Genomic DNA, 12,887 nt, shown 5'->3' with positions numbered 1-12,887 from the left:
TAATTGATCATTTTACCTGCAAAGCTTACCTCAACTGTCTCCAGCTCCTAGCCTCACTTCCTAGCTGGAGGTCGACCCTTCATTAGGAAGGGCCAGAAGGGTTAAATGCTTTCCTTTTCTAAGTCTCAGGTAGGACCCTGTTCCCCAAACGCAAACTTTAGAAGTCAAAGATGAGAAAAGTAGAGAAACTTCATGAGATCTCTTTGTAGGCAAGCAAACAGTCCCATTTCCTCTATACTTTTTATTTAGTTCTTAAGCATCCTGGATGTTTCTCTTGTACTTTATTTGAAAATTTTTACAAATTTGGTCAGATTTGGCTTTAGCCTTTACAGTAATTCTCCTTCGATTTGTTAGTATATTTCCAATAACTATCAAAAGCTCATAAGGTTTAAGAAATTAAAGCCATTGCATGTATGTAAGAGCTAAATGTTACTTTCACAGTGAAGTCTCAGTTCTATTCATTTTAGCTAATAGCCATGAATTGATGTGAAAACACATGATAAAGAGAAAAAATTCCTTCACTTGAGAAAATGGAATCATTAATTCAAAAAAAAAGGATAATGAAATAAGTGTGCTTGGAGCCCATGCTTTGAATTACATAGGGTATTTAAAGTCCCTTCTCTAATAAAAATCAATTGATTTATTGGGTGGTAGAGGAAAGCACGTGGGTCAAGAGCGGATTTTGTGAAAATTAATATTTCTAAATGAATCAATCCCAAACCTAACAGTTTTTTATTTACTACACTTAACCCTCAAAGAATTAACAATGGGTGATATGGCAGAACCCCACAGCCCTCAGTATCCTCAGAGAATGCCACACAGCGGGCCGGTAATTATTCTCTGCATGCATGGTCCTTTATGACACCTAGAAAAAAATGCTTTTAAAAACAGTGCCAGGTTCATTCTAACACAGAGCTAATGAAGGATGACAGCATAGCTTTTTTTAAAGCTGGTTTTAGCCAATGTCACAGTACACGATTGTTCTACCAGCACTTCCTCACCCTGTGCATTGAAAAAAAAATGCCTCCTGGAACATGCTTTCAACTCCTCCACTCTTCTGCAGGAAGACAGTGTTGTTCTGCTGGCCCCTGCTGTTGGGTTGAGTCCTTCATTTTCCTTGTTAGCGTGAACAACTGCACAGGCCTCAGCTTGGGCCTCATGGTCCTTGCTCTCCAAGCCACGAGACTGAACTGGTCAGAGGGCCTGTGCCTCAGAGGAAATCGCTTTGGCTTGCTGCTTCTAACTTGTATAACTTGATGTTTTATTCCTACCACTTTGAAACTTATAAAATCTATTAGCTTTGTTTGAAATTTTTAAGTATTATTTTGAATAAGCTAAAAATAACTTCTATATGTACAGTCCTAAAACATGCGTATGCTACATTTAAAAATAAAATTTTCATAAATGAAAGAGAGAAAATATGCTTTCTCGTGATAGAGAGATTATAAAAGCAAACAATAATGTTGAGGAAAAAAATAATTCAATTCTCCTCTAGTTTTCCGCAATCATTTTGATGGGTGCTAGCATGAAGACTGTATGGCCTATAAATAAAGTTTAAAAGGTGCCAGAGTTGATTAAGACCTTTATTCTGAAGTGCAAAGAGCAAGCCGCGAGAAAAGCCAAGGGAACTGCCTTCCGGGCAAGATGTTACTAGATAAATGTGACCTCAGCTAAGTTTCCCCAGAGGCTTTCCAGCACTCTAATCTTCTTTAAGGCCTCAAATCTTATCTCTGCTCCAGCTTGCTGTATTAGGCGGATTTTAGCTTCTCTTTTCCATTCAAGGAAGGCTTTGGATCCCTGATTCTCAGAGCAGTTTTTTCCTTCCATTTCCTCAGAACTTAAGTCACCACACTCCGTGTTTCTTCTCCCTCAGCAGTCTACCAAAATCATGGGACTGGTGTAGCTATGCAAGGAAATAGTATATAGAAGGTTAAATATTGAACAAATGCAGTGATGAACGAGTCCCAGAGAGAAGGCAGCGTTTACATCTTAAAATGTAAAAGTATACAACAAAATTCCGTGGATTCTAAATACATTTACCATAGAAGCGTACGGGATGCATGGGCAGCAGGTTTGAGAAGTTGCTACTATAGAAAAAGGCAGAGATGGAAAGGCTAAAGTCTGCCCAATACAGCAAGCTGTGGCAATAAGTAGATAGATGCTTATATTACGTAAATCTTCTGTGACTTCACGTTCTTAATTGTGTGAAAATGCAAGTCAAGCTTTGAACTAAACCTTTGCCCTGGGGTAAAAATAACTTACATAGATATTATATTTAAAAAGTCTATTTCAAATATGAGGGTGCATCAAAACTCTTTTGGTTTTGTTTTTGGTCTCTTGATGAAGATCATCCCCAGATGACTACAGTTTTGTAATACCTGGAAGTTTCCTGTGTTGGACACTAAGAGCATGCACTTAATTGGGTGGATAGGTTTTAGGGCTCTTAAAATTGCTTCTCATATGCTGCCAGAAGGTAGGCAAGGAGGAAAACGAGATCATTGCGTTATGGTGATGAATTAGAATCCTGAGCTTCAGAACTTGAGTATGGTGGTTGTTCTTCCTGACAAGCCGGATACAGAAATGTCTCCGGTATTGCTGTTGGTGGAACAGACACAAGCCCACCTCCCACCGCTCAGGCATCCTCCAGCAGAGTGAAGGTATTCCTGCCGGGTCTCCATAGCCCCTGTCACCAGGCCTGTCTGCTAGGACACAGATCCTATGTGGTTGTCCTTGGCGTCATAGATTCAGCCTGGGACTTTGACATGGTTTTTATTTGGCTGGTCACCACTCTCTGTGTTAGTGTTGTTGGTCTCCTACTGAGGACTTGCCTGGCATTTCTAAATAGAAATCTGTGCCCAAGGAGTTTGTTTTTGGGCGAAGAGAGTAGAAAAAGTGAAGAAGGCAAAGAGGCGAACTGACGAATAGTTAGGAACAAGAGTCATGCACCCCTGGCAGCTACCGCTTATTTTGAAAGGTGCCTTTGTGTTTTGTTAGTTGCCTAAACAAACAGCTCCCCAGGACAGAAGCCCCTTATTATTTATTTATTTATTTATTTATTTATTTATTTATTTATTTATTTATTATTATTTTCTTTATGGAATTCCCTAGAGTGCCTGTGTGGTGTGTGTGGTGTTTATGCCCTGGAGAGAGGAGCAGGAAATTGGCTGGCAGTTCTTCCCACCGCCTCCCTGCCTGCCTTTTAATGGGCTTTCAGATCTCTCCACAAAGCAAACGGAATTGTACTATCTATTCTTAGCAGTAGATTCTCCCCACTGCAAAACATGGCCTTCCCTCTGCCTTGTTTAATTACGAGCCTTGCATGGAGCCTGCTGGGCCTGGGAATCTATAAAAATCATTGCAGCTAGCACTTTATTTTTGTAGAAGCAATGAATGATTCTTAGGTGATTCCTCAGCTTCGTGTTCTTTGGCCACACAAGCTTTAGAGATGGCGTTTAGGGGTATCCTCCGGCAGCAGGAACCCAAGTGGAAGCAGCTCCAAATGTACACGGGAGCTCTAGAAAGGGATGCCTGCATGCTGAGGAGTGGCACTCCAGAGTCAGCTCCGATGCCGTGTCCCCCTTAATTGCCGAGCTGGCAACAGCCCTGGCATTTTCATCAACTTCCGTTTCTTCTCTGTTCACCTTTTCCTTGCACCATGCTGAAAGTGGCTGTAGCCCAGTTATGCGGGCCACGTTAGATATCCAGTAGGGATCTAAATAGACTGGTATAGGCCTGTGGGAAGCCCAGCTCGTTATCTGTAAAGCAGTGCTCATCTCCATCATACCTACTCTGATCCTATCTAAAACCAGAAATCATTCGAAGGTATTTCCCTTCAATACTTCACTTACATGTACCTGCCTTTGGGTACAGCCAAAATCTCATTAATGGAAGACTTTTGGCAGGCTGGCCAAGTGACTGGTGTTTCAGCTTAAAAACTTGGACTCTGGCTGCCTCAACATGCTAGGTTCGGCCACCCAGCCACGGACACCAGTTAAGTAGGCAAGTAATCATAAGCAGCCGAAAGGATTTATTTGTTTAATGTAGCCATATTGGAAATATAAACACATAAAGGAGCCATTGGCCTCCCCCTTCAAGTTGGTCCTGGGGGTCTGTTCTTTTCATGTCGTTGTCCATGAGAGCACTAGATATCATGACATTTACATCCCTGATACCTCTGTGAAGACCCTAGTCACCTATAGATGCAGAGTGGACCAGAGGGAGCACCTGTCTCTCCAGAGTCCAGGAATCTCTCATATCATTGACCCTCTAAGGGGCTGTCGGGTTTTCAGCCTCCACCATTCCAGTCACCATAGACAATGGCATATGAGACCACATTGATTCATAACCTATCCTTAGATAATCATCATACTTTTTTGTATTCCCATTTACAAAGGGCTAGTCAGCTAGAATTCTTCTCAGTGAGCCTCACAACAGTACAAACTTAGTATTTCCATGATCATATAATTTACAATATAGATCTCCTAGACACACTTGTTTTCCTGTGTACCGTAATATCCCCTGGTAATTTCCAACACAAAAATTATACAGTTCAAGCTTTCTTGTCATAGCAACAGATGTCTAAACAGCAGAAGAGCTGCTGATTTGCTCAACGGATAAGGAACCCAACTCACTGTCAGATAACTCCAGTTTCAGAGTGTTGAAAAGGAACCCAGACAGCTCCGAAAAGCTTCTAAACTGACCAAGAAAGGGAAGCGCAAGATCTGAGGTATACAGGCTGGGGAGAACAGACCAGGGTGTGCCTGATGAAGGCATGGTCAGCTTGGTCGTAGTCTCGCTTCCGCCTCTGCAAGGTGGTCTTGCAGCCTTCATCTCTGGAGGTTTGTGTGAGGTTTGGGGGTTCCCCTGTGCCTGCAGCCACAGTAAAGGCAGCACCATACTTTTAGGTACTCCCTCACTGCCTTTTAGCAAAAGTGGCCCGAGACCACTCCGCCAGAGGTTTGAGTAGACATCCAAGAGCCTTTGCTCTATGAATAAGTTAGGAAGTGCACAGAAGGCAATACACTCACTCCACTTCCTTCCAGCTGTCTTCCACATGTAAGAAGAGCCAAGGATATCCAGGGATGGTGTGGGAAATGAAAGCGATCCACACACAGAGACTGCTGCCGAAAAGTGGTTAGGGCCTTCAAAGCAGAGAAAAGTTGGTCTCTGGAGACTCAGGGAGAGCTGAGATGGCTGAACTTGACACTCTGACGGAGTTTCCCCGCACAGGATCAGGGCTTTTCGGACACTGGAGTTCCTTATTTTGAGATAAGCTAGATAGCAACCTTCTAAGTCATTGAATAGGTTTGGGCAGATGCTATTGATATGCATAGTTCGGTGTACTTTTTAAAAAGACTTAAGCTCAGAACATAATGCCTCGCCTGGCTGTTCTGAAAAATAGTTTGGATAAAATGAGGTTATTTCCAGAACGCAGGGAGAGGGAATCACCGTGGTTTTGCAATAGATTTGAAAAAGATGTATGAGATTTTTTTTTTTTTTTTTTCAGCAAGATGAAGGCAGCATTTCCGGAAAGAGGAGAAAAAGGGTTTAATTCAAGCAAAATAGAAGACATGCAGACCCTATTTGGCTATGTTTTAAAACGAATGTATTTTCTCTGTAGCACTGTACCCTCCCGTCCCCACAAATATTGAAGTGAGAGTCAGAATATCTACTGTCAAAGCCAAAAAGAAGTCCAGTGTCATGTTGATGTTAGAAATCCAAAACGAAACGAAGGAAAAAAATTGAGTGTTGCCTCTGAATTAGCATTTAAAGTGGCATGTTTATATAAAAAGAGGGAGTGGTGTAATAGATCCGAGAATGAAGAGAGGGACTCAGGCTGTGGAGAATGTCAGTTGCATTTCTATATTCATTGAGTAGCCAGTTTGGCATTTGGCATGCATTTGCAGCCTTTCTTTTCAGGTTTGTCTTCCTTGCTGTGGGGAATAGAGGAGGCTGGGAAAACAGAACAATGCGGGGTGGGGTGGGGTTGGGGGAGATGTGCTTACCTTTGGAAATTAGAGGAAGACCTTCTTTCTGCTCCAGGGGAAGGGTTGGGTTATCTGGGGAAGGTTTAGGATCATCAGAATCCATATGTACTTCTAAACATGGAGATTAGAAGTGTGTGTGTATGTATGTGTTTTGTGTATGTGAGAGAGAGAGAGAGACAGACAGAGACAGAGAGATGGAGATGGAGAGATAGAGACAGAGACAGAGAATGAGTATGAGTGAGGGGGCACACAAAATCTTAAGGGGAATCCAAAACACCATTTCCAGCTGAGAACTGCCATTTTTAGGTAAGTTTTGGGCTTTAGGTTGGTGAGCCGGTCTGCTGGCTTTGTGTCCTCAGATGCATGAAAGGAAGTTATCAATTTAAGAATTGCATCTTTACCAGAATAACACTAGCAGTTTGAGTTCAGCTAGGTCTGGGAAGTGTTTTCCAAAGGCAGTTCCTTTTCGGCTCATCCAGTGCCTCCAAGGGGGCTAGGAGAAGATAGCTCTCTCACTAAAAGTTACCTTCTCTGGTCTGCTGATCTGTGGGAAGTCACTGCATTAGGCTTTGGAGCACTGCCTGGATTTGGATTTGGTCTCTGCCAATTAACCAGCCCTGGGACCGCTACAAGTTACTTTTGTGCCTTAGTTTCCCATCTATAAGATGGAAATGGTACTCTATCCTGGAATTGTTCAGAGGTTGTAATAGAGTTTTATTGCTGTGAAGAAACACCATGACCATGGCAACTCTTAAGAAGGGTAATATTTAATTGAGGCTGGCTTACAGTGTCAGAGGTTTAGCCCACTATCATCATGGTGGGAAGCGTGACAGCAGAGTGTAGGCAGACATGCGCTCTGCTGGAGCAGAGAGTTCTACATCTTGATCCAGAGGCCGCCAGAAGACCGGATTTGTTTCACATTGGGTGTAGCTTGAGCATTGAAGACCTCAAAGCTTCACCTCCACAGTGGCACACTTCCTCTGAGGAAGTGCTCTGAAAGCCAGATCATTTTAGTAACATTCCCTAGGAGGCTGTTTTGTCGGATTTTCTGAGAGGGGGCCGGTGGCCTTATGGTTTTCAGTAGGACTTATTCTGCCTGCACAGTGGAGACAGATCCACACAGTCATTGTATCACCAGCTCCTAAGGCTTAGTAGTCCCTTTCCCAGAATAGTCAATTCTTCCTCAGCACAGTGTAAGGTCACCTCTTGCAGCTGTGGCTTGGGACAAGTAAGAGTTGAAGAAAATGGAAAGACTTAGTCATAGGATTTCAGAGCTAGGAGAATCCTTGAGAGAAACTTTATTTAAACTGGCTTTATTTAATTAATGATGAAGTAGCAATGAAGAGGTCTTGAGACTCGTTAGGCTCAACTAGTACAGTGATTGTGAAACATTAGCAGAATTTAGGGTTCCAATCATCAGGGACTGGGGTGCCATCTTTTCACCTTGAAGCCAATATGCTTGAGTGTTAGCAAGACCGTTTGTTTTGTTGATATGAAGGTTAACATTGACTTGAATAGTGCAGACCAAATAACGAGCGAGTAAGCTTCCTAACGTATGTCCTCTTCACCGTGCTTGTCACGGCCCTTTGAATATTCTGGAATGCCAGGCAAGGTCTTAAAAGTTTCCACTTACTCCTGCAGCTGAGGGAAAACACTCTTGCCAAAGCCCCAGCACCACCAGGAACAAAGCGTACCCCAGAATGATAAAGGGGCCAGTGATGGCTGCCCAAGTCAGGGGCCTCCAGAGCCCAGCTGTGGTAACTGGCAACTCCTCTATGTATTCATTATCCGACTAGACATGTGAGCGCTCCGCTGAATTCAGTATTGTTCTCTCGTTACCCCATTGTGTAGAAGCCAGTGGAGCCCTCTGATGCACAGGCAGGGACCAGGAAGAAGTGGACTTCCTCGTGTGTGAGCATCTCTTGAGGAGGCTTCACATCCTTTTCTCTTTACTCCCTGTAGTGGCCCTGGGAAAAATCAAAAGTCCTTTGGGGTTACTTTCTCCCTCCTTCTGCCATGGAGACCTCATCCTCTGAGATTTGTCTGTAAGACTATACCTGCTCTGTCTTTTAACCTATTGTTATGTAAGCTTAACTCTTGGGGGTAAAATTGAGGACACCCCTACACTTGCATGTTACAGTGTGTGGATAATGCCCGTGGAGCCTTTCAGTTACTCCTCACTCCTTCCTAAGGGCCATCTGAGCCTTGCTTCCCCTCACACAACATTTTCCCAGACAACATTTCCCTCTGTGTCATTAGGGAGTTCTACACAGATAGTCCACTTAGCAAAAATGAAAAGAAAAGGTTTGATTGACTATATAAATTTTATTGTCACATAGATTTAAGCAGGTAGCATCTCACATAGGAAGTTATTTTTTGAATATTTTAGAATGCAAAGTCTGTAAGTGTGTGTGTATTTGCGTGGGCACCCATTTGTGTGCGTGGGGTACTCGTGTGTGTGTGTGTGTGTGTGTGTGTGTGTGTGTATGTAGTCCATCAATCAGTGTTGAGAGCTGCCTTCTATCATCCTTGTCTTTATTTTTTTTCAGACAAGATTCTCTTACTGAGCCTGGAGCTCACAGAGTTCTGGCTGGCGGCAGGGCCCTGGGCTCCAGTGACCAGTGCTAGGGTTACAGACATGCAATGCTGCTTTCGCCTTTTATGTGGTGATCTAAAACTTTCCACGCTTCCACAGCAAGCTCTGTACCTGCTGGCCTTCTGTGACCTCTAGGCCCAAGAATGAACATTCTCGTAATAAATGTAAAAGTGTTTATAGAATCTAGGGAAGTGTTGAAAAGCTTTTGAAAAGCCTGTCCTATAATCTCTCGTAAGTATTTGGATATTTTGTAGTTGCTTTCATGGAAGTGCCCTTGCTTTATTAACACACACACACACACACACACACACACACACACACACACACACAGAGAGAGAGAGAGAGAGAGAGAGAGAGAGAGAGAGAGAGAGAGAAAACCTGTTGTGTTGAGCCTCTGGGAATTGTTCGGTTGGTAAAAATGCTTGGCTGACAGCATTGGCTGTGTCCAGTCTCCGGCACTATATAATTTCAGCCCTTAGGAAGGTAGAAACAAGAGGATCGGAAGTCCAGTGTCATCCTCTGATAAGTTCAAGGACAGCCTGGGCTACATAAGACCCAGTCTAAGAAAAAGAAGAAAAAGAAAAAGAAAAAAATGTAGGACATCCTTTGTGCCTTTATTACACAAAAAGAACTGATTTTTAGCTTTTGGGTGTCGTAGAGATCCATAGGATTAGCCCTGCAGAGACACCCAGGACTGAGCCCTAGTTCCCCGGAAGATGGATTTGGCATGGCGGGAGCCTGTAGTGAGCTGGGGGTGGATTAGTGTTCAGGGAGACCAGTCAGCTTAGATGCGGGGGTTAGCTGGGAGATTTAGGTTTTTAAGCAACTGAAGAGGGAATTTTCTTTAAGCACTTGGCACTACTCTGTGACTTTCACCCGTGTAGCCGCTGTGAATAAATGATGATCATGTTTATTTTCAGGGAACTGTCACCTACCCTCTAGGTAGGCATGGGTTGGGTGCGGTGGCGGGGGGGGGGGGGCTCCCCTTGGCCTCTTTGCTGAAGCTGCAAGTGCTCCTTTGCCTAGCAGGCTCACATGAGTGTGTTTACCAGGGGGGTTGTAGATCAGGATACAAAGCACGGTGTTTAGTATCTTAATAAATCAAGAGTCAACCAAGCGAAAGGTTGGTTCTTTTTTTTCCTTTGTGTCTGCGTTAAATTAGTTTAAATGTTAAAACCAATCCTTGTGGGCTCCAGAAGCACTTGGAGGAGCTGAAGGGTGTTTGAAAACCGCACTTGACATCATGTGCTGAGATGAATCAATAGATCAGTATGCAGGTTTCATGTCTTAGGGGAACAATGCTGACATTCTAAGTATTATTTGTATGTTAATGTAGTTGATTCTGGTGGAATCTTGGACAAATATTGTCATAAACAGTGGACAAAGCATATAACTTAATTACTGTCTTTGAGAATTCAGGCTCCTTAGTTCTATAGCAGATCGGTTCCCTCTTGTTTCCATCTTTCCTTCTGCTGTTCTTCTGTGTGTTTTGCTCCACATGGTTGCAATTGTACCTTGTGAAGAACATAGAATAGTGATAGGCCATGCTTGTCCTTGAAGATTATTTTTTTCAAGATAGGGTTTCTCTGTGTAGCCCTGGCTGTCCTGGAACTCACTTTGTGGACCAGGCTGGCCTCAGACTCAGAGATCTGCCTGTCTCTGCCTGGAGAGTGCTGGGATTAAAGGCGTGTGCCAGCACACACAACTCGTCTTTGCAGGTTTTTAAGAGGAGAATCATAGCAAAGGTCTGTGCTCAGCACCTCCGGAGGCTCTGCCTAGCTACTCCCCACTCTGGTGCAGATTACATCTCCCAGGACAGGGCTCCTAGAACTGCCAGATCTGTTACTCTGATGTCATTAGCGGGATTCTATAAAACAGCCATCCCTCTGGTTGCTTTCTCTTCTGAAAGCCCACGTCGAATGAGCCAATTTCAGTTGTCCCAGGACCTGGTACCCCCACGTGGTCTATGAACTGATATTACATTCTTATTCCCACTAAGAAGACCGTTTTACTGATGCCTACTTGATATGCATGAAAGTGTACATAGTTTCTCAGTCTGCATTTGGGGCGTGTGGACACTCAGTGTCGAGGGCATGCCTCACGTGCATGAGATCCCGTATCTGTCCTTAGCTCTCCAAAATAAAAAGAACAGAAGCAAAATGTCCAAGTACAACCAGCAGCAGCAGCAGCAGCAGCAGCAGCAGCAGCAGCAGGAGGAGTGTGGACTGCTTATCTCCCCCAGGAGGTTCCTTCTGTCCTGTGTATTATTCCATCCACCCGTGTACCCCAGCCAGGCAACTCTCAATGCCTTCCGCCCCTCTCCTGCCACCCGCCACCCCAGAGATTAGGTTGCACATTAAAAATGTTAAGTGGGATGATACTGTGGCTAACATCCCCCCCTCCTCCCCCGGCCCCACTTTTGGTCTGGCTTCTTTGATTTAAGAGAACTATTTTGTAGCACAGATGTTGCATATATTACTACTAATCCTTCCCATTGCTAGGTAATAGTCTGTCCCATGGCAATGGCAATGTCTGATGATCCGTTCACTTTTGGACGACACTTAGGAGGTTGAGAATTCTTGGATTTTATAAATACATCTGCTACATCCCTAATTCAGAAACCCCAAACCTCAAATATTCAGCCATCTGAAACATCTCCAGTTGCAAGCACGGATAAAAGATGCCGACTCTGTAAATGGGGTCTCCCAGCCTGTGGGGTTGTATTCTCTTTATAATCAGATGAGCAAATGTTTTGAACTCTGATGGTCTTCAGTTTATTCTTTCACTTCTTTGGTGGTGACTCTAAGAAGTCTACGTAATCCAAGGTGACAAAAGTTTCCCCCTCTATTTTCCAGAACTTTCATATGTTTAGAGCTGTTCTTAATTTTGAGTTAATTTTTACAAATCGAGTAAGATATGAATGAAAGTTCCCATTTTTCTATGTACACAAACATCTAATGCTTCTGTTACCAGTTGTTGAAAAGACCATTCTTTGTTTATTGAAATGCTGTGCATTTTTGTCAAAGCTCAATTGTCCCTGCATTTGAGTGTCTGCTGACAGGCTTTCTGTCTTGTTTCATTGATCTGTTTGTCTTCATGTCAGTGATAGTGAATCTGGTTGATATTGCTGCTGGTCCTTCAGCTTTAATGTATTTCAAAGTTTTTGTTAGCTGCTTGGGATTCTTAAACTTTAGAGGCAGTTTGTCCACTCCTATAAGAAAGCCCAAGAGTTTTGTTTCCCCCTGAAATTTCATGGAGATTATAGGTAAATCTGAGGAGCTGGTATGGGTCTGCAGAAATTATTATATAAGTCTAGTCCTAGAGATGGATTAGAGGGAATGACACATTATCATGGAGAGATGGGTGTGGGGGTACCTTCACACAGTGTGGATGATATTAGTGACCCAGGATCCAGGGCCTCAACTGGGGAGTGCACGACAGACATGAGCACATACTTCATCAGAAAATCCCTTTCAGAGAAGTCCAAGAGAAATGCCTGGGTGAGCAGTTCCTGGAACAGCTCAAGCAATGATTAGTTGGAATCTACAACCAGAAGGAATCAGTTATATATATTTTTTTTCCAGGAAGAAGAACAGCAAGTGAGTTCAGGGACCATGATATGGGACAATAAAAGAAGATTGGCCAGGCGGAGTTCACTGGCCAAGGAGAGGTCCAGAGAGGTTGTGCCGCAGGACACACAGAGGGATGTTCATACTCCAAGGATTGTGTCCTATAGCACAGTAATGTCCGGTGAACAACTAAACTGATTGTTGGTCTAGGCTAGGAGGGGATCCAAGGTAATTTTGAGTTTCTCCCTTCTATGGAGATGTTTGACAATATCTAGAGATATCTTTGGATGTCCTCATTATTGGAGGTGGATGGCGGTTTTCCTTTCTAGTAAAAAGGAGCCAAGAATAAAGTTGAATGTCCTATAGTGTACATGGAAATTGCTGGCCCTCGCCCCCACGAGTGACCGGTTGGAGAAAGGGGTGCAGAGAGGGAGGCACAGAAGAGAAAGTAGAATGAGAATGAGAGATGATGGCTTCTCTGAAATCTCATGGATCTGATGCCGTTAGGAGAATTGCTTTTATATAGTCACTAGAAACTCACCCTGGGTGACCAAGTTTAGTCCGAGGGTCTCCACTAAGAATTTTTTTCAGAAAATTCTCACAAGTGTTACCTAACAAAGATAATTGAACATGAGGATACCTTGAGTAAATGGTAAAAATTTGGGACTTTTGAGTTAGTTCCTTTCAGTAAACAGTTCTGGGTGGACATGGTAATATCCATTGAGGATTTTATTG

At 43.4% G+C, this 12,887-nt stretch overlaps 1 protein-coding gene across 2 annotated transcripts in view; it reads left to right on the top strand.

Moving 5' to 3' along the window:
• Mast4 (microtubule associated serine/threonine kinase family member 4) overlaps nt 1-12,887 on the top strand; it is a 583,904-nt gene that overhangs the window by 311,780 nt on the left and 259,237 nt on the right. The window lies entirely within an intron of this gene.

This window comes from Psammomys obesus, unplaced genomic scaffold (assembly GCF_907164565.1).
Source record: "Psammomys obesus unplaced genomic scaffold, mPsaObe1.curated_primary_1811, whole genome shotgun sequence".
In the NCBI taxonomy this organism is placed as follows: Eukaryota; Metazoa; Chordata; class Mammalia; order Rodentia; family Muridae; genus Psammomys; species Psammomys obesus.
The sequence above is the reverse complement of the archived record's forward strand: the minus strand, read 5'-3'. Positions and strand labels throughout refer to the sequence as shown.